The sequence below is a fragment of the Triticum urartu genome, chromosome 3 (assembly GCF_003073215.2).
Source record: "Triticum urartu cultivar G1812 chromosome 3, Tu2.1, whole genome shotgun sequence".
Taxonomy (NCBI): domain Eukaryota; kingdom Viridiplantae; phylum Streptophyta; class Magnoliopsida; order Poales; family Poaceae; genus Triticum; species Triticum urartu.
In genome coordinates, this window is record NC_053024.1 from 607,560,906 (window position 1) to 607,580,389 (window position 19,484).

At 48.5% G+C, this 19,484-nt stretch overlaps 1 pseudogene; it reads left to right on the plus strand.

Moving 5' to 3' along the window:
• The first annotated feature begins 26 nt into the window (after positions 1 to 26).
• Positions 27 to 4,827, plus strand: LOC125547015 (annotated as a pseudogene).
• The last annotated feature ends 14,657 nt before the right edge of the window (positions 4,828 to 19,484 follow it).

The window sequence follows — 19,484 nt, forward strand, 5'->3', positions numbered from 1 at the left end:
CGTTGGCAGTGCCACCGTGGTCCGTCATGGCCGCTCCCGTCCTTCTCGACGGTACTGCAGCTTCAAACTGCGGCGGCTATGAATATCCTTCTAGGCTGATGCGGCCATGCGAAGGAGAGGATGAAGATGCGTTTGGGCGTGAGGCAAACATAGTTGTGCTCTCCCCCGGCGGAGTGAGTGCCGGACCAGGGTTCCCTCGGCCGCCACCAGTCTCATCTGCCATGATTAGATCGCCGCTATTCAAGGGAAGCAGATGCTATCAATCACAAGTATGCGTATCTGATTGAAAAGTCATAACGACGGGAGCTGATTGCCTGCAGTTTTTGCAGCCGAGCGGAGCCCAGGGAGCCGGGATCGCACGTGTTTGGAGCCGAGCGAGCGCTCCCGAGCCAACGGAAGGAGCGAACGGATCGGAACGAACGGCAGCGGTCGGATGTAAGTAGGGGACACGTGGACGAATCTGGGCAGGGGTACGCACAAGATGGGCTTTGCAGCCTCCGCGGCCGAAAACGGCAGCCGGAAACGCCCAACTGCTGTTGGACGGGCTACCGCGGTGAAGCGCTGCTATTTTTCCGGCGGGGAATGGCTATCTTGCGGTGTAGGGCAGTGGGCGGCGCCGGGATATATCTACTTGTGGCCGAGGGCGCGGGGGGTGGGAGGCGAGTCGGGGAAGAAAACCTTGACTTTTCCCGTGACGGTGTGGGCCAGCCACGCTTTTCCCTTGCGCCGGAGCCCCAAACTGCTCCCCAGTGCGTCGGGTTCAGCCTATGACCGCCGGGCGGAAAAAAGGGCCGAACCGGCGATTTTCGGCGTCCTGGGGGCGCGACTGGGCAGTTTTTTCGGCGCCGGCGCCGAAAAAGTGGCCTGTGGAGGCCTGTTGGGGGCGCGGCTGGAGATGCTCTTAGCATGCATGACCCCGGAGTATGTAGCATGTGCGTATGGTCGACACATATGTACCTCTTTTTTTAATATATTTTTTGTTTTTATTTACTCTGCGTATTAGCTTTGAACAAAGTCAAGCTTTGTAAACATTGATTAAATTTATAGACAAAAATATTAACATACATAATAACAATTCCATAGGTACCACACGGGACAGGTAAGAAGGGGAGCGAGAGACCTCGCCCGTGCCGCTCTCGCAGGCGGCAAGGCGAACCCTAGCCGCCGCTGGCCAGCGACCCCCAGCCCTCCCTCCCCCCTGCCATCACCGGAGTGCGCCACCGGGTGAAGCCCGACTGGCGTGGGTGGCGGCGGGGCCTTCTTCCCCTTCTCCCATGGCTTCCGGCGGCGCGGGACGCAGGGCCGTGGTGAGGAGCGCGTCGTTCGCGTGGGACGGAGCGGCGACGACCCGGGCGGCGTGCCGGTGGTGCGGTCGTGCGGCGGAGCGGCGGCGGCTGCGTGGTTCTGGAGGCGCGGGCTTGGGCGTGGGACGGATGAGGTGCGGCTGGCTGCTTCGGGGTTTCCTCGTCAGATCCCGGCGACAGGGGTCGCGGGCCGCGACGGCGCGGGCTAGGGGTTGTGTCCGGCTAGGCTGGGCCGGCCTCTAGTGTGGTGAGGCGTGCCAACCTTCGAGCTCTCTAGAGTAGATCTTGGAGGAGGAAGAGATGGAGGATGAGGAGGAAGGCGATCCCATGGCCATGGTGGAGGTCACAGGAGGAGGAGGCACCCGTCGTGGAGGAGATGATGATCGTTGATGTCGAGTGTGGCGTCGGGACGACATCTTCACCATGCAACAGACGGAGGAGCATTTCAGTCGGACGCTCTTGTAGGAGCTCAACGCTACGGTGTCTCAACTGCAGGCGGATCGCTCTGATTATGCAGTTGTAGCAAAGCTCCTCATGAACTCGGATGTCGTCAACGAGAGCACGGTTGTGTTCGCGTCCGTGTAGAGCACCCGTACGATCGACCATGAGCGCCGCCAGCTTCACATTACCGACATGCTATAGGAGTAATTTTTCAGAAGCTCGAGGCACCACCGAACAACCCGAGCCTCACCGGTGGCAATGCATTCTACTAGGTCCCCGCGGGCTGCCGCCACAGGAACATCTCGACTGAGGATAGTGCGTTTGGCCTCCCTAGTCCAAACTTGACAACGGATGGGCTTGTATAGGGTTTCAAGGACAAGACCCTGACTGCCGAGGAGATGGTGATACTATCTGGCGCCCACACCTTGGGCCGCTCCCACTATGACTCCTTCATCATCAAGAACCGCGAGAGGCTGGCGAGCGATACCATCAGCCCGACGTACCAATCACTGCTGGAGGCGTTGTGCCCGACGAACACGATCCAAGTGACCAACGTCACGACGATGATCGACCTCAGCACGCCGACGGTGCTAGACAACAACTACTGCAAGCTATTGCAGCTCAACCTCGGCCTGCAGTTATGGTAGACTACTGCACGGATGTTCTCATGGCGGAGGCCTTATCTTTTAAATTTGGCCTAAATTTAGCGCAAAGGGCGGGATGTAATAGCCTAATCATCAACTCTGACAATCTGGAGGTGATTAAGACCATGCAGGACGGAGGACAGTCAGCGGGATCGGCGGCGGCAATGTTTGATGACTGCTATCACTATACTTGTGATTTTATCATGACTAAACTCGAACATTGCAATAGAGAGGCAAATAAAGTAGCACATGAACTTGCTAGATTAGCTAGATTTTTTTGACTTCGGATTGGTTTGAGAAGCCTATTAGTGAAATTGTAATGTTTCTCACGATGTATTGGTTATTGCTAATGAATAAAATTTTGCTTTATTTCAAAAAACCTCGGCCTGCACTTCTCCGACGACCAGCTTGTCTACAACGCCATGCCGAAGGCCTCCGTCGATGCTTTCGCCGCCGATGAGACACTCTGGAAGGAGAAATTCATTGCCGCCATGATCAAGATGGGCAAGATCGAGCCCAAGACTGGCACACAGGGGGAGATCCGCCTCAATTGCAGCGTCGTCAACACGCCCGGGTTGTTCGTCGCAAGGGTGATCAAAATGCTTCACCCGGGCTCGAACAACAATTCTCCCGATGGCGACGAGGAGATACCACGGGTTGATATATATAAGTGGTCAAAGTCGTACATCAAAAACCGTAAAAAGTCAATTGCGTCTTATATTTTGGAAAGGAGAGAGTATTATGTACCGAGTACAAGTAGTGAGTATGTAACGTGAGAGAATGTGTAACGTGTACAAGTTTGATGTGCACGAAGGTGTGAAGAAATGGTGAATCCAGCCTCGGTCATTGCTTGTAAGTTCGTGCTGCTGTGTTTGGTTTTATCGATGTTTACCTTAACTTGCTCCAAAGTACTACACCCTCCGTTTTTAGATGTAAGACGTTTTTGACAGTTCAAGTGTCCCATCGGTTCTTTTTCTTCTTGTTTCAAAGTAGTATGCTTGCAATATTCATGATCCGAATAACCTATCATTTATTGAAACAGAATTTTGTCCCTTTTTGTAATAATGCACCGACCAGGTTTATATAATACCAAACACATGTTCCAAAGGTGTAGTCACGAACATACCGAAAAGTGAAAGAAAAAAAAAACATATCTGGTCCCTGTGGTCGATTGACCGACAGTATAGGATTTTTTGGACCGATTGTATAGGAATTTTTTAGATGTACGCCAAAAAAACACTCAAATAGACACCATCGATCGACTTAAGACGGTTTGTAATAATAAATAAACTTGTAAAACTACTCCCTACGTTCTTTTTTATGCCACCTATAAGATTTGTCCGAAGTCAAATTTGATAAAATGTAACGAAATTTATATTTAAAAGATATCAACATATAGAAAATTAAAATTATGTAATAGGAAAGTTAATTCCATGATGCATCTAATAATATTAATTTGGTATTGTGAATGTTGATTTACAAAATTAAAAGGAAAGTTAATTCCATAATCTCTACTCCTAATGTCTCAGTTGGTAGGTCGCGTTCCGGGTTTTATTTTCGTCCCACCTCACCCGGTCTTTTTTGGTACTTCTTTGGTACTTCCTCCCACCATCCCCTCAGCCGCGAAAAAATAAGGAAAACCCCGCGATCGAGTCCCGCACACGCCCCTCCGACCACCTCCCACATCCCAGCGCTTCCCCCCTGCTCCACGGTTTTTTTGTCGGTTTTTTTCGTCTCCGCTGCCCCCGTCCACTCATGCAGCCAAAAAAAACCACCCCACGCACGAACCACTCCCCTCCCTCTCCTCGCACAAGCATCCTCTCCTCGGTACCCTCACACGCGCTAGGGTTCCTGCGCCGCCGCCACACGGGAGCTTGTCGACCAGCCCAGCGTCCTCCGGATCGCCGCCGTCACCGCCCCGGATCGCTGCCTTCGCCGTCATTCGGATCGCCGCCGTCGCCGTTGGAATCGCCGCCAACGTCTTGTCGCCTCAGATCGCCGCCGTCCGGATCGCCGCCGTCGCCGTCGGGATGGCTGCAGCCGTCTCTCCAGATCGCATGGGCGTTCATCGTCTCCGGCCTCGCTGTTGTCGTTCCCGTATCTGCCCTCACCCGAAACCTAATGCGCACGCAATCTTCGTGTCGCTTCTTCCTTGTGTGTTCCATGTCGGCGGCTAGGCCCTCTGGTCCGGCCGTCCCTGGTTTTCTCTACCGCCGACGCCTCAATTTTGCCCCTCCCCCACACATCCCTCCCTCTCACGACCGTCGCAGCCATCATCGCGGTGTCAGTCAACTCCTGCCCCAACCTCCATCGTGTATTTGTAGAAGATGGTGACGCGTGATGAGTGGCTCAAGGTCCACAAGGAGGGGATGAAATTCCTCGTCACGTTGGACTTCATCGACGCCGCGGATAGGGTCTCCGTCCAGTACCCAACGTGAAGTATGCCCATGCCTACACGCTTGACATATATCCCCTCTCATTCCTGTGTTTCTCCTAGAGTAGTACTGCTGCGAACATTTGGCTCTAACTGAAGTGTGATTTATGTGGTTTTGTTTGCAGCGGACATTGGGTTCAGATTTCAGACGGAGAACTTTAGGAGACTATCGACAGGACCAACGATCTTAACCCCATTGTTCGGTTCTGGTTTTGTTTCTCCTAATTTTGGTTTGTATTTCGGTGTTTTGTTATAGAAAAAGTCGATGGAGGAGGAGCGATATCTTACAATTTTGGCTAACTTTGTTGTACGGCAACATAATTTTTCTTTGTATCTGAAAATTTCAGGGAGAACACAGAAGCATTCGCGCCTCATGATTTTGGCATCATACTTAACGAACTTCAAATTACTGATCTTTGTAATCAATCTTTTGTTTATAATTCTGCATAGGAGGCATTGAGCATGTGTGTGTGTGTGTCATGCTTGGTCATATTGATTTTCTTGAAAAAAGTTGGCAGGTTCCAGTTACTGATTTTCGCATGAGTTGTGTTTTTATTGGATAAAATGTCACAAGCAAGCCGAGTCCACAGGTGAATTTCTTCAGGCACATCAGTGCAAAATAATAATATGACAATTGATAGTCTCTCCACTGTTTTCCACACAAGTTGGAAGAGAAAATAATGGCATGTAACTAAACACCTTTACTTTTTGCTGTTTGTAGGGCACCGTGATACATGTCCCTGTCAGGTCGTTTGTTTGTTTTGTTAGTCCTCCATGTCATCCTCTTTTGTCAGGTCATAGATTCAACAACTTGAGGCTCGCCCATGGTCGATTGGACCGGAAGAGTTGGTTTCCTTATTCTCTTCTATTTGTGTTTGCCTCCAAGTTCTTATTTTTGTGAGTTTTCAGATCCATTCGTTGTATGGTCATTGATGTCGATTTCTTGTGTTGCAGGGGCTGGTCCATGAAACATCAGTGCCCTTTGGTTCTTCCTTCCACTAAGGATGGTTGTGAATCAGCCGAAATTCCACACACTCATGGTCAATTGATATATATGAAGCATGGGTCTTAATATTTTAATCAACTCGGCACCTGAAGCTATTCCCTTTATTTCGGCGTCTATCTTGAGCTCATTTGGATATGGTACGTTGTTTTCTTGCTATCTGAACCTCACAACGGAACATTATCTCACTCTTATGATGGATGTTATATTTGTCACATTAATCTATGAGAAGTTCAGAATGTGGCTGCATATTGGGGTGGGGGAGAGATATACATATTGTGTCCGCATATGGTATGTTGTTTTCTTGTAGAATTAACATATGTTTCGAATTGTTATTCACATAAATCCATAACTAAGGTCTACATCCCTCCAATTATATATGCATGAAAGTTCTTGTATATATATGCCAGTTGTAAAGTAAATACTGCTTTTGTTATCTGACATGTAGTTGCAGCATAATATAGCCTTCATATTGTTCCCCTTGGGTGTCTTGACGAGGGCAACCAATTAAGAAAAACCTACGGTCTGTTACAGACGCTGGTTCGCCATATTTCACAAAACCAAAACATAATTTCATTGTTGCCTATTACGTCGTGAACTTCTGTTCATGCGTATGAGTATAGGCTATGACTAGCTGGTGTGCACACTTTATTCCGTCCTTTCCCACCAACCAAGTTTCCAATAAAAATATGAAAACCTTATTATAACTAACAATACAATGTTGCTGCTCAATTATTTTTTGATATTTTTACATAATCATGGCTTGCTAAGGATAAAATAGTTATGCTGAACCATTGTGTCATCATACGGATAGTGTAGATTTAAGAGCTAGGTAATGTATACTTCCTAGATGTTGCTTACTTGTTTGTAACTTGCTTACAGACTTCAGTAGTTTAGTTGTTTGTAACTTTGCCACCGCGTCGGTGTCGACCAGCATGTACGTGCGTGTCTAGGTTGTACGTAGCCATGGCGGGTGCGCCCTGTGCGTGTGTTCTGGTTCGGTCGGACGCCGGTATGTGGCTGCGTCCGAGTCGTCGAGAGTTACAGGGTAGCCGTTGTCGATCTGTTGGAGCTGACCGTGTCATGCGCGTAGTGGCGCGCCGGGCGCGCGGCCGGGCGAGCGGATCGTGGGCGTGTGGACAGGAGTGGAGCACGGTGTTCGTGCGTGCGTACTCCCTATATAAATACCCCCCGTGTACTGCTTGGTTTGAGCTGGCTAAAAAGAGAAAAGATTAGGGTGTTGGTGCGCCCGTGGCGGTGTTCGTCGCTGGCAAAATTCTGTGATGTCTCCTCCGGTTCTTCTTCTACCTCCGTTCGTGAGAGAGCGAGAGGGAGCTGGGCACCGGCACAATGAATAAGCTAGGGCTCGGCGCCAACACAAACTATCTATTGTTTGAAATATAAATTTTAAATCAATAAGAAATTAAATATTGATATTCATATAATTAGTTAGTCTATGTATCAATTAACTAATGAGCTACCAAAAGGAAGAGGGAGGGTGGGTGTAAAAGGGATCCGAAGCATTTCGTTGTGTCGACAGGCATGAGAGCTTGATCCTTCTATGAACCCCACCCAAAGTGGATGTACAGCGACACATATTCGCCTATACACTCTCCTCTAGGTTGCCCCAACCATATCCTGACGCACTAGCGCCGTGGGCGGTCAGACCTCAGCACGAGCTTTTCTGTCCCCTCTCGGCTTGATCATCGACCATGAGGCCAAATCGATGCGGCACGAGAGAGGTATCATGGGTGAAAAAGGGGAGTCTGCGGTTGTGATGGAGGGGGCCATCAGGGTGCATCTGAAGGGAAAGGAGCAGCGGGAGCCCCATAGGGAGGCGGATCAGCGTCTTGTGGTGTGGAGGTTGCAGAGCTCGGTGACTACGACATGGCGCGAGGTTGTGGGGTGGTTATCGTGTGACATGGAGTTTGGGGAGATGAGAGTTGGAGAGGCAACGACTAACTGTTAATCCTGCCATTGAAGATCTGAGTTAATTTTGCCTCTCCTATCAACATTATTTGCCTCTCAGTCTCTCAGCTCCATTGTCTTCATAATAAAGATAAATGAAGTTGGTGTTGTTTTGTATAAACATTATCTGCTAAGACAATTTTGTTAGTTTGTGCATTATTTTCAGTTTTCTTTTTATTCTATGGTTGGTGCGAACATATATGAAGATAACACAAACTTACTTGTTGTCTGGGAGCATGATGCTATGTTGTGGTTTTTTGGTTTGCATTTGAACAGTGACATGTATTCATGTTAGGCATTTGCGTAGGTATTGCGTACAGTTGTAACATGACTTCAGTCAAATTTTATATGTGAACTAAAAAGGACAGGAGGGAGTATAAACATTATCTGCTAAGACAATTTTGTTAGTTTGTGCATTATTTTTAGTTTTCTTTTTATTCTATGGTTGGTGCGAACATATATGAAGATAACACAAACTTACTTGTTGTCTGGGAGCATGATGCTATGTTGTGGTTTTTTGGTTTGCATTTGAACAGTGACATGTATTCATGTTAGGCATTTGCGTAGGTATTGCGTACAGTTGTAACATCAAATCATGTCGATTGAATGTACTTTATTTTCTTAATTTTCAAATATGGGATAAAATCAATGTGTATGTTTTTATGTCCAATCCACCAGATTTGTCCACCAATCAAGTTCCAGACAGGTTGGGGAACTAACTGCGGCAGCGGAGCTGCAGGAGTGGTGGACATGCGAGAAGGGAAGGAGAAAGAAGGAATGAGGGACAGAGGTGTCGGAGCTGAGAGATAGGAGGGAAATACCAAGGGAGCTGGTATGGAAAGAAAGCTTAGTTGGGTCCCATGGCTAGAGTGGATCGTGTTGTAAATATTCCCTATTATCAAGGCTCATGTTCACTATCGTTTTTAAAGTGCATGCTTTGGAAGCTCGTTGTCAAGGAAGATGGCAAACTCATTGAGGATGATCATTGGGGTCATTGTTAAGCTCGATTTCTGGTGGAGTAGTCTCACCACAAATTAAGAGGGCAAGCCATGAGTAATTGATAAGTTTGTAAAATCACCTTCTTTTTCATGCATATCCATGTTACATATGAACATTGGATGTGACTGATTACAATGGAGAAGATGATGGTGTTGTGATGTGAAGTATAAGTCCGAATCAAGTATTGTTGCTTAATCACTTGCTTGATTTTTTCGAAATAATTTATTGTTTGATTTATTTACAAGCATTCACCCGTAGCAAGGCACGGGCATTTATATCTCCGTTTTCTTCTACTGTAATGTCGCCGGTAATTGTTTGCTCTATTTCTTTCCTATCTACAGCGCGCTTCTCTTTGGATTCCATGCTTCAACCAAATCAAATCGAGGGCATTAGGGGATTGCATGCTGATTTTTTGTTTTTCTTTCATGGCAGTAATTAGGGGATTGTGATACAGTCTTGCCCAGTCTCACAACTGAGACTCCCAGACGATGCTATATCGGTGTCGTGGTGGCTGTGCGGTGGAGGCGGGGCTTCGTCCTTCGGGCAAATCGTGCAACATGGATCTGGTCTGATCCATCCAGATCTGGCACTAGCAGCCCGTCCGGCGGCGAGGGCTGAGGCCAACTGGGGTCGTGGACGTCGGGCAGTGTTGGTGGCATGGCTGAGGTGGTAGAGGTGCGTGCGCGTCCTGGAGTCCGGTCGGGCCTTCCTCCCCGGCTTCTGGACGACAGCGTGCGGCCCGGGCGGGCTTCTCTTGTGCCCATCTTTGGTGGTGGTGGTGGCGGTGGATCTATCCCCCTCTTCGGCGGAGATGTGGCTGCTAGTGGCCTCTCGCCAGTCCGCGCCAGTAGCCGTGGTGGGGCGAAGCAGGGGTGCTTCGGGGGGAGGGGGAAGTCGGTAGGAGGGATCGGGGCTCTGCTGTTGTTGAGTCGCCTGTCGCTGGCGTAGGGGGTGTCGGTCGTGGTCGTGTGCCGGTCCTTCCCCTTCCCCTTTTCCCCAGCCTGGTTCTTTCTGGCGATGCTTGAGGTTGGACGGTCGTTGTCGGTTCCGGCGGTGGTTGGATTTGGAGGAGCTATTGAAAGCCACCCCCTTTGATGTTCTCAGGGTGGTCTGGGTACAAGGTGGCGGCCCTGGCAGTGGGAGGTGCATTGATCTTGGGCGGATTTGCGCGGCTCAGGAGCGGGAGAGCAGACAAGGCCGCTCGGGCGGCATGGATGCGGGTGGTTGGCGGAGCAGGGGTGCGACGGAGGGGGTCGGAGCACCGGGGTACATCACTTGCCCAATCTTTGTACTAGCCGTCGGCGGTGGCGTCCGCAGACGTTGTTTCCCCCTTGCAGGGTCCGTCGTGGTGCTCTCACTCCCTTTGTGTTGCTCCGAGTGAAAACTTGATCCACGGGATGAGATGATGGCGGCTATCAGTGGTCCTGCCCTTCTTGGAGGCACCGTTTTGGAGTCCCCGCTACGGCGTTGGCCGTCTCACCTCTCTTTGGTGGATCACTCATGCGGTGGTCCGTCGGCTAGAATCGGTTCTTTTTTGCTCATTCGTAGTATGCTTGGTAGAGGTTGGGGTGGTTTGTCGGCACCTTTGTATCTTGCTTTGGATGTGTGTTGAGTGCGGTGGCGGTGTGTGTTTGTATCGGTCTTATCGGATGTAAGCAGTGATTGTTGCTTTATAATATATAGCAGGGGGGGGGGGTCGTCATTAGGGGATTGTGTCATGGAGACATAGAGGGGTCTAGAAAGAAAGAGGTAGCGAGGGTGGGAAATAGAAGGGTAGGGATAGAGATGGAGGGTGATAGACAGAGTGGGAAACGAGATAAGATATGCATTATATTTATAGGTGCAATCGGATTAAAACAAATTAAAAGGCACGTGACAACGCACGGGCATTTTGCTAGTACTTTATAATAATGCATACACTACTCCTGATCTTTCCGCCACTCTTTTCTTGTTAATGTTTGAATTTGTTGTGTGTTTAGCACGACATCTCGCTACTCCTCTCGTACAAATGAAAGTATGCTAGAACAGGGCATGCACACACGGCAATTCAGGAGCAAATTCGTCGGGAAACCAGATCGAAGCAGGTACGGTTGACGTTGGGGTTGGACCGAGCCTCACCTGCTTGAACAACGGGGACGACGGCGGGCAGCTCCGGCGTCCTGCTGAAGGACGGGGACCTCGAGACGCGGGGCACCAAGCACGGATGCCCGAACCATAGGTCCCGGCGAGGGAGCCTCCGCGGGCGCAGGCGACGCCGTCACGGCCACCAGAGCTCTGGCGCGGCCGGGATAGGGTTTCGGGGGAGGCGACGAACAGACGGCGGAGTGCTCCAGGGAGGCGCCGACTCCAGTGAGGGGATGAGCAGAGTCAGTGGGCAGTCAAAGACTCCGAGACTGGAGGGAGCATAGAAGTGGCCGGCGGCGCCAACCCCGGTGGCGGCGCCGGCGGCGAGTGGGAAGGCCGAAGGCGTCGTCGGGGCTCGGGAAGGAGAGGAGGCAACGCACAGGGACGAAGTAAATGGGCCGGCCCATTTGCGCGACGAGAAATACACCGGACGAATAGTACCGTACCGGAAGTTTAATCAATATGTGATCAGTTTATTAGGCCCAATTCTGCCTAGTGCATCGCCAACACGGGGATCATGCACGGCTGTCAGCTGCGAAAGATGCCAAAGCGCATAAATAAAAGAGGCCGCTGAGCCCAACCCGCGAACCAGCATCGAAAAGTGCACACGGACGAAAAGATGGCCTCCGAGCCCATCCGTGACCCAGCACCGATAAGTGCGCACGGATCAAAACAAATGCAGTGAAAAGATCCCCTATGAGGGCACAGTCGTGAGAAAAAATAGCGCAATTGCATCCCCCGGGTTGGCACGTGCTATACATTAGCACTGGGCTTTTTGTTCAAATTCCTTTTTTTAGGATGAGTTTAAAAATTCAAAAATGCTTTTCTATCTATTTTTTTAGTTTTTCTATTTTCATAAATTCAAGAAAATGGTGGGGTTTTCAAAATGGTGGGGTTTTCAAAAATTCAAAAATACTTTTCTATCTATTTTCTTTTAGTTTTTCTTTTTTCATAAAACCATGTGAAACAAACTATGCATCCCAAAATTGAAGAACACAGCTGTGTATCATGCGGAAAAAATTGTTCTTCCCGCGTGAATAAAAAAATGTACTTCTCGAAAAATGAAAACGAACAGTTGTTCCACGTGAAGCACAGGTTATGCTTCTCGGGAAGTGAAAAGCAGTGTTATGCTTATGTGGGGGTTTATATATTCGTGAATGGATACACTCTGGCGAGAAACCAGGGGGGTTGTCGCGTGTGGTTGGGAAACCGGTGTGAAACGTGGCAGTAGTCATTAATTAGCGGTCTTCCTGGTGGATAAGTAGTTACGCCATTGGCACGGCGGAAGTGGTGACCATACGAATGGAGCACCATTGACTTGGATGTCCACGGGAGGAACATGTCAGATTGAAACTTCCCTTTCCCGTGCTCCAAACCAACACCCACAGCCTCCAAATATGGAGGCTCATGGGCTAGATATGGCATCAGCTCCAAAACTTATGTCAGATTAAGATGCATATGGCGACTCTGTTAGAGTGCCATTTTGGGACCAGATCACCATATTGGTGGTTATTATGACGACCGACTTGATACTGTGATCCTTTTGAGTTGCTTGAGGGAAGACCTAACCTCCACGGCTACCGTTCTCATGCAGGTCATAATCATCAATGATGCGACCAAGCTGAAGACGAGAGAGGAAAGGGAAAGCACGCCAACTACGTGGAAGTAAAAGCACGATGAATGACCGCCATGGAGAGGTTGCCCCACCATAAGGGGGAACAAGGGGTCGGTTCAGGTCAACTGCATTTGAGGAGAAAAAATGGCATTGCATGTAGACCCAACTTGTTAGAGGACAAAATACTGGTTTGCCGAATAAGGTCATGTCCAGTGAGGATCTTCAAATAAATCTCAAATGTTCGAATCAGACGGTTCAGACTCTTTGAGCCGTTCAACATAGATCACCAAATTGATCAGGACATGTCCGAACATTTGAATTTTCTAGCGTGGCCCCAATTCGAGTGGAAATCAGGGGGAGTCTAGGCGTGAGCCACATTGGACTCTGACACATTGGACCCGCCCCAAAAGGCGTCTCCGGCTATAGCCCCTCCCCCACATACACACCATCTTCATCGGACGTCCACCTATCTACAGTCATGTCGGCACACCCCCGAAAAGCCTACCTCAGTTGCCCACCTTGAACCTTTTCCACTTCGCTCCTGCCCCATCTATTGAAAAGTCGACCAGTCACCCACCAAAAGCCTATCTTGGAGCCCATCTCCCCACCCCTCCGCCATCGTATGACCCCCCTGTTGGGGACGTAGCATAATTTAAAATTTTCTACGCATCACCATGATCAATCCATGGAGTCTTCTAGCAATGAGAGGAAAGGAGTGCATCTACATACCCTTGTAGATCGCGAGCGGAAGCATTCAAGAGAACGGGGTTGATGGAGTCGTACTCGTCGTGATCCAAATCACCGATGACCGAGCGCCGAACGGACGGCACCTCCGCGTTCAACACACGTACGGTTGGAAGACGTCTCCTCCTTCTTGATCCAGCAAGGGGGAAGGGGAGGTTGATGGAGATCCAGCAGCACGACGGCGTGGTGGTGGAAGCAGCGGGATCTCGGCAGGGCTTCGCCAAGCTCTAACGAGAGGGAAAGGTCTTACGGGGGGAAGAGGGAGGCGCCAGGGGCTTGGGTGCGCAGCCCTCCCTCCCCCCTCTTTATATAGGGGTCCAGGGGGGCGCCGGCCCATCTAGATCCCATCTAGATGGGGGGCGGCCAAGGGGGGTGGCTTGCCCCCCAAGTCAAGTGGGGCGCCCCCACCCCTAGGGTTTCCAACCCTAGGCGCAGGGGGAGGCCCAAGGGGGCGCACCAGCCCATCAGGGGCTGGTTCCCCTCCCACTTCAGCCCATGGGGCCCTCCGGGATAGGTGGCCCCACCCGGTGGACCCCCGGGACCCTTCCGGTGGTCCCGGTACAATACCGGTGGCCCCCGAAACTTTCCCGGTGGCCGAAACTAGATTTCCTATATACAATTCTTCACCTCCGGACCATTCCGGAACTCCTCGTGATGTCCGGGATCTCATCCGGGACTCCGAACAACTTTCGGGTTACCGCATACTAATATCTCAACAACCCTAGCATCGCCGAACCTTAAGTGTGTAGACCCTACGGGTTCGGGAGACACGCAGACATGACCGAGACGACTCTTCGGTCAATAACCAACAGCGGGATCTGGATACCCATGTTGGCTCCCACATGCTCCTCGATGATCTCATCGGATGAACCATGATGTCGAGGATTCAATCAATCCCGTATACAATTCCCTTTGTCAATCGGTACGTTACTCGCCCGAGACTCGATCGTCGGTATCCCAATACCTCGTTCAATCTCGTTACCGGCAAGTCACTTTACTCGTACCGTAATGCATTATCCCGTGATCAACCACTTGGTCACATTGAGCTCATTATGATGATGCATTACCGAGTGGGCCCAGAGATACCTCTCCGTCATACGGAGTGACAAATCCCAGTCTCGATTCGTTCCAACCCAACAGACACTTTCAGAGATACCCGTAGTGCACCTTTATAGTCACTCAGTTACGTTGTGACGTTTGGCACACCCAAAGCACTCCTACGGTATCCGGGAGTTGCACAATCTCATGGTCTAAGAAATGATACTTAACATTCGGAAAAGCTCTAGCAAACGAACTACACGATCTTGTGCTATGCTTAGGATTGGGTCTTGTCCATCACATCATTCTCCTAATGAAGTGATCCCGTTATCAATGACATCTAGTGTCCATAGTCAGGAAACCATGACTATCTTTTGATCAACGAGCTAGTCAACTAGAGGCTCACTAGGGACGTGTTGTGGTCTATGTATTCACACATGTATTACGATTTCCGGATAACACAATTATAGCATGAACAATAGACAATTATAATGAACAAGGAAATATAATAATAACCATTTTATTATTGCCTCTAGGGCATATTTCCAACACCCCCCTAGTTCGCATCTACCATTGCCATGGTCCATGCCAAAATCACATGGTACAAGATGTTGACTCCGGAGCACTGCGCCGAAATCACAACGGAGGTCCACGTTGCAGAAGCCCGACGTCAGGCCCACATTAATGTTGGCCAACCTTCAAGATCTATGGAAGAGATGGAGGACAAGGAGGAAGGCAATCCCACGGCCATGGTGGGGTCGCGGGAGGAGGAGGCACCCGTGCCGAAGGAGGAGATGATGGTCGCTTATGTCGTGGGTGGCGCGGCGGACGACATCTTCACCATGCAACAGGTAGAGGAGCATTTCAATCGGACGCTTTTGTAGGAGCTCCACGCTACCGTGTCTCAACTGCAGGCGCAACACACGAATTATGCAGTCGTAGCGAAGCTCCTCGTGAACCCGGATGTCGTCGACAAGAACACGGTTGTGTTCATGTCCGTGTAGAGCACCCGTACGATTGACCACGAGCGCCGCCATCTCGCATCAACGACGCACTATGGGAATAACTTTTCGAGAAGCTTGAGGCTAAGGATGATGAGGCGCCGCATAAGCACGGCAATGCTGCGAAAAGAGGCATATGGCTCTGACTGCCAACGACAACGAGGCCGATGGCTCCTGTGCGGGGGTCATTGAACCTCGCCTCCGACCGGGAGGAGTGGATTAGTTTTTTTAGTTGTTTTCAGATATCTTTTCCATTAGGGAAAATCGATGTCTACCTTATTGGAGGGATAGGGTTGGATGGTCTTTCGTCCGGTCGGATGTCCGAACATGTCCATGGATATTCTGATGAGGTCAGTTTGGTGAGCTGCTTTGGAGGCGCACTAGGAATGAGATAGATACAAATCATCGAAATCCCTAGTATGGATGATGATTTTTTGACAAATCTAAGGTGGTGTTGCACCTCCGGCCCGTTGATGACATCATCCTCGTACAAGCAGACAGGCGGGGTAGGTAGGCTTGCTTGCTGGCACAAGCAAACGATCGGCCGGGCAAATGGATCGAAGGATTCAGAAAAATGAAACCAAGCAGGCAAAGACTAGTCAGACACTTGCTCGGCACAACAAGCAGCGGATGGAATCGACAAATCTTTACCCTCGTTGTCATCTTCCTCCCGCCTCACCATCTCAAGCGACGAGCAGAATGCGAGTGCTGACCTTGCTGGCTTGCGTCCTAGGTATACAATTCCGGTTGCCATAGGCCAAGCCAATGTGACTGACTTCATGCCACTGGTCCCAAGCTGGGGAGGGAGCTTGGCACCAACTGGACCAGTGGACCGATAGGTAACATTCATCTACGACAGTTCTGACCGAAGCCTTGTGGTCTCCATCTAGGCGCATAGCCATTCCAAAGCAAAAGTTGTCGTCTCCCTGTCACCGTGCAACCACCCATCCATCATCCATTCGCCGGGTCCCTACAGTACCTCTCCTCACCTTGACTTCAGCGGCCATGGCGGGGGCCGGACAACCTCGTGTTACCTCGGCTAGGTACTACTTCCTTTGTCCGGAAATATTTATCATGAAAATAAATAAAAGAGGATGTATCTAGATGTATTTTAGTTCTAAATATATCTCTTTTATCCATTTTGATGACATGTATTTTCGGATCAAGACGACCCCTTCGTCGACGCACCGTGTCTAGCACTGCACAACTTGTCAAACAAATGCAATCGATCAACACTCGAACCCCTGGCTGGCTCGCTCAATAAATACTCCACTGCTAAAGCCTGGCCAGCCAGGATGTACGACCATAGCGAGCAGGAGCAGCAGCATGGCGGCGGCGCGGGTCACCGCCGTGATGTGCCTGACGGCGAGCCGCGCGCAGGGGCAGTTGCAGGCACCACCTGCCCCAACGCCGAGGCCATCATCCGGTGCGCCGTCACAGCGGCCTTCGCAACCGACCCCAGCGTCGCCGCCGAGCTCATCCGGCCCCACTTCCACGACTGCTTCGTCGAGGTACGTGTCGCATAGGATCAGAAGCAGCTGCAGGCTGCGGAAAATGCCAACGGAGGCCGAGCTCCAGTGAGCTCGTTTTCAATTTTTATTTTTTTGAGCGCGAAAAATTCCAAATTTATTTTTTGAACACACATGCACATGTATACTATGTATATGCAAAATTTCACAGTATTATACGTTTACATTTGGCGTACAGGAAAAAGACAAATACACATTTTTAATGGGCCTTTTATTTTAGTTATTGGGCCAGAAATTTGTTATTTTTGTACAGCCTACAAATCACAACATTTTTCGACGAAATTTAACACGTTCTTGCGGAATACATATAAGTTTTCATGCTATTTTTTTCAGATTTTTTTGGAACTTTTAAATATGCTTTTTGATTTTTTCAAAATACCGATTCATAACAATTCACCACCATTAGATTCATACCAATGTGTTGAGTGTACTTTCACATCATATAAATTTGTTATGAAATCTATTTATATTTGGTTATATAAAATTGGTAAAACTTTAAGAAGTTTAACTTCAGTTAACTCTAATATGCAGAGTAAATAAAAACAGGAGTAACATATACATCCAGATACTCAATAAATATAAGAGTGTTTAGATCACTAATGTAGTGATCTAAATGCTCTTATATTTCTTTACGAAGGGAGTAGGTAATAATACATTGGTTAGCTTTTACTCATGTTACAGCCTGCAGGTCAGAAATCGCACAAACTCATTACTGTTAGTGATATCAATGAGAAACTAATTAAGTTCATTTGGCATTTCTTCTGAGCTGATTGATGCCTTGCATCTGCTATAGTAGTTTGTGGTCAATTCAATCCTCGATTAAACCTTCCATTCAAGAGAATTGCCTACCAATGTCAGGTGGGCTTTCAATAGCAAACTTTACTTAGCCAGATCCTATTAAGAAAATAATGGAAGAATCGGTACAGAACACAAATAGGAGCATATAAACTTATACAGAGAAATCATGCAGCACCTCAAATCTCATAAACACTCCTCTGAAAAATACACTTGGTTTTCCCCCTATCCTTAAGCACAGTGAATACCCATATTTATGAATACGATTATATACTCGTGCGGGAACATGAATAGAAATTCAAAGAGCTAGAAACTCAGAGAGATTATCAATTCAATGTGCGAAGCCTAGGCCTAATAACTTTGCTTAATGCCAGAAGACAGAATGCATGATTAGACATACCATGAAGATAATCAGTGATTTAGCCTGTATTAAGAAGAAGCAATAGAAGAGCTCCAATCTTATCCATACAAAACATGAACTAATTATGTTGGCTAGCACCTAGATCAAGGCTTGCATGCTACCACTAGAGATGATGCAGACCACCCCTGCCGGTTCTTCTCTAACCCTTATGATGCAGTCTGGTCATGAAGCAGTCCTGGTAGACGGACATCTCTACAATGCACATTTTTCTTGATCAGCATTAAAGATTAGTCCGATTTATTTGCTTTAATTGAATTTGGACTGGAGAATGGAGCAGGGATTTAAGAATAATGAGTTACTTGCCTGGCAAATTCCAGACATATATGGAAGGTGAACCACGGTGCCATCAGTCTACTGCAGTTCACAACAGTATAGGGGAAGTGCCATCTGCCATAGTTCCTCCACTCCACAGCATCACCAACTATGGCGGCTGCCCGAGCTGATTCAAACTATTGTCGATGCACCTCCTCCTCCCCTTCATGTACATTACGGACTGCAGTGTGGTCGGGGCATGGAAGCTGAGGATATTGAAAGGATTTCAGCGTAGGGCAGGGGACCAAAATCAATAATAATATTACAGAAAAAAATACCATGCAGCTCAACGGATGACACCCACTTTAAAACATAAGACAACTGGAAATAGGATAACCGCAACACAAATTGATCATGTAGTTGCTGAAATTCCAATCAGATTACCTAGCTGAGATTTTAAAATGTGATCGGGTAAAGAAAACAGGAAACATATTTTATCTCTCTAGGATTCAGAGGAAACCAGAAGCTGAAAACAATACCAAGAATTCTTGCAAAAGAACCAAGCTGGGAATGAATACTTGCTCACATGCTCATAATTACAACGAAGGTTAACTTCATAGGAAGTCTATTTGACACAATGAAACCGAAATTATCACTGAGGCAGGGCACTCCACAAAGGTCACAATTTATGAAACCTTCCAAGCAGCAAAAAAAAACCTTATGGGCAACAAGGTCACAGAGTCGACTACCTTTTTTTTGGCAAGAGACAATACTACTACTTGATACAATAAATTTCTTGGGTACTCGTGTGAACAACAGACGAAAAGAATGTTTTCCTCTCATCTGGTTTCTGGTTTGTGGTTTGTCTAAACAAGTGGTTTCCAACTGCCTACTAAAAGCAATACCATTCCACAACAAAACAGGGCATAAAACAACCTCTTCCGATATTTTTCACTACGCTTCATATAGGTGCTCTAGATCATCTGCGCTCCACCATAGATCAAGCATGTCGGGTAGTTTTTCTTCTGCAAATGAATGCTTATTGATCAATGATCAAGAACGTAGATGATGGTTACCTAAAAAACACAAAAGATATAGTAAGTATAGCTAACTAATTAAAACAGATAAATGCATTAGCAGTTCCCCCAACCCATGCTTCAAACTATATTTTC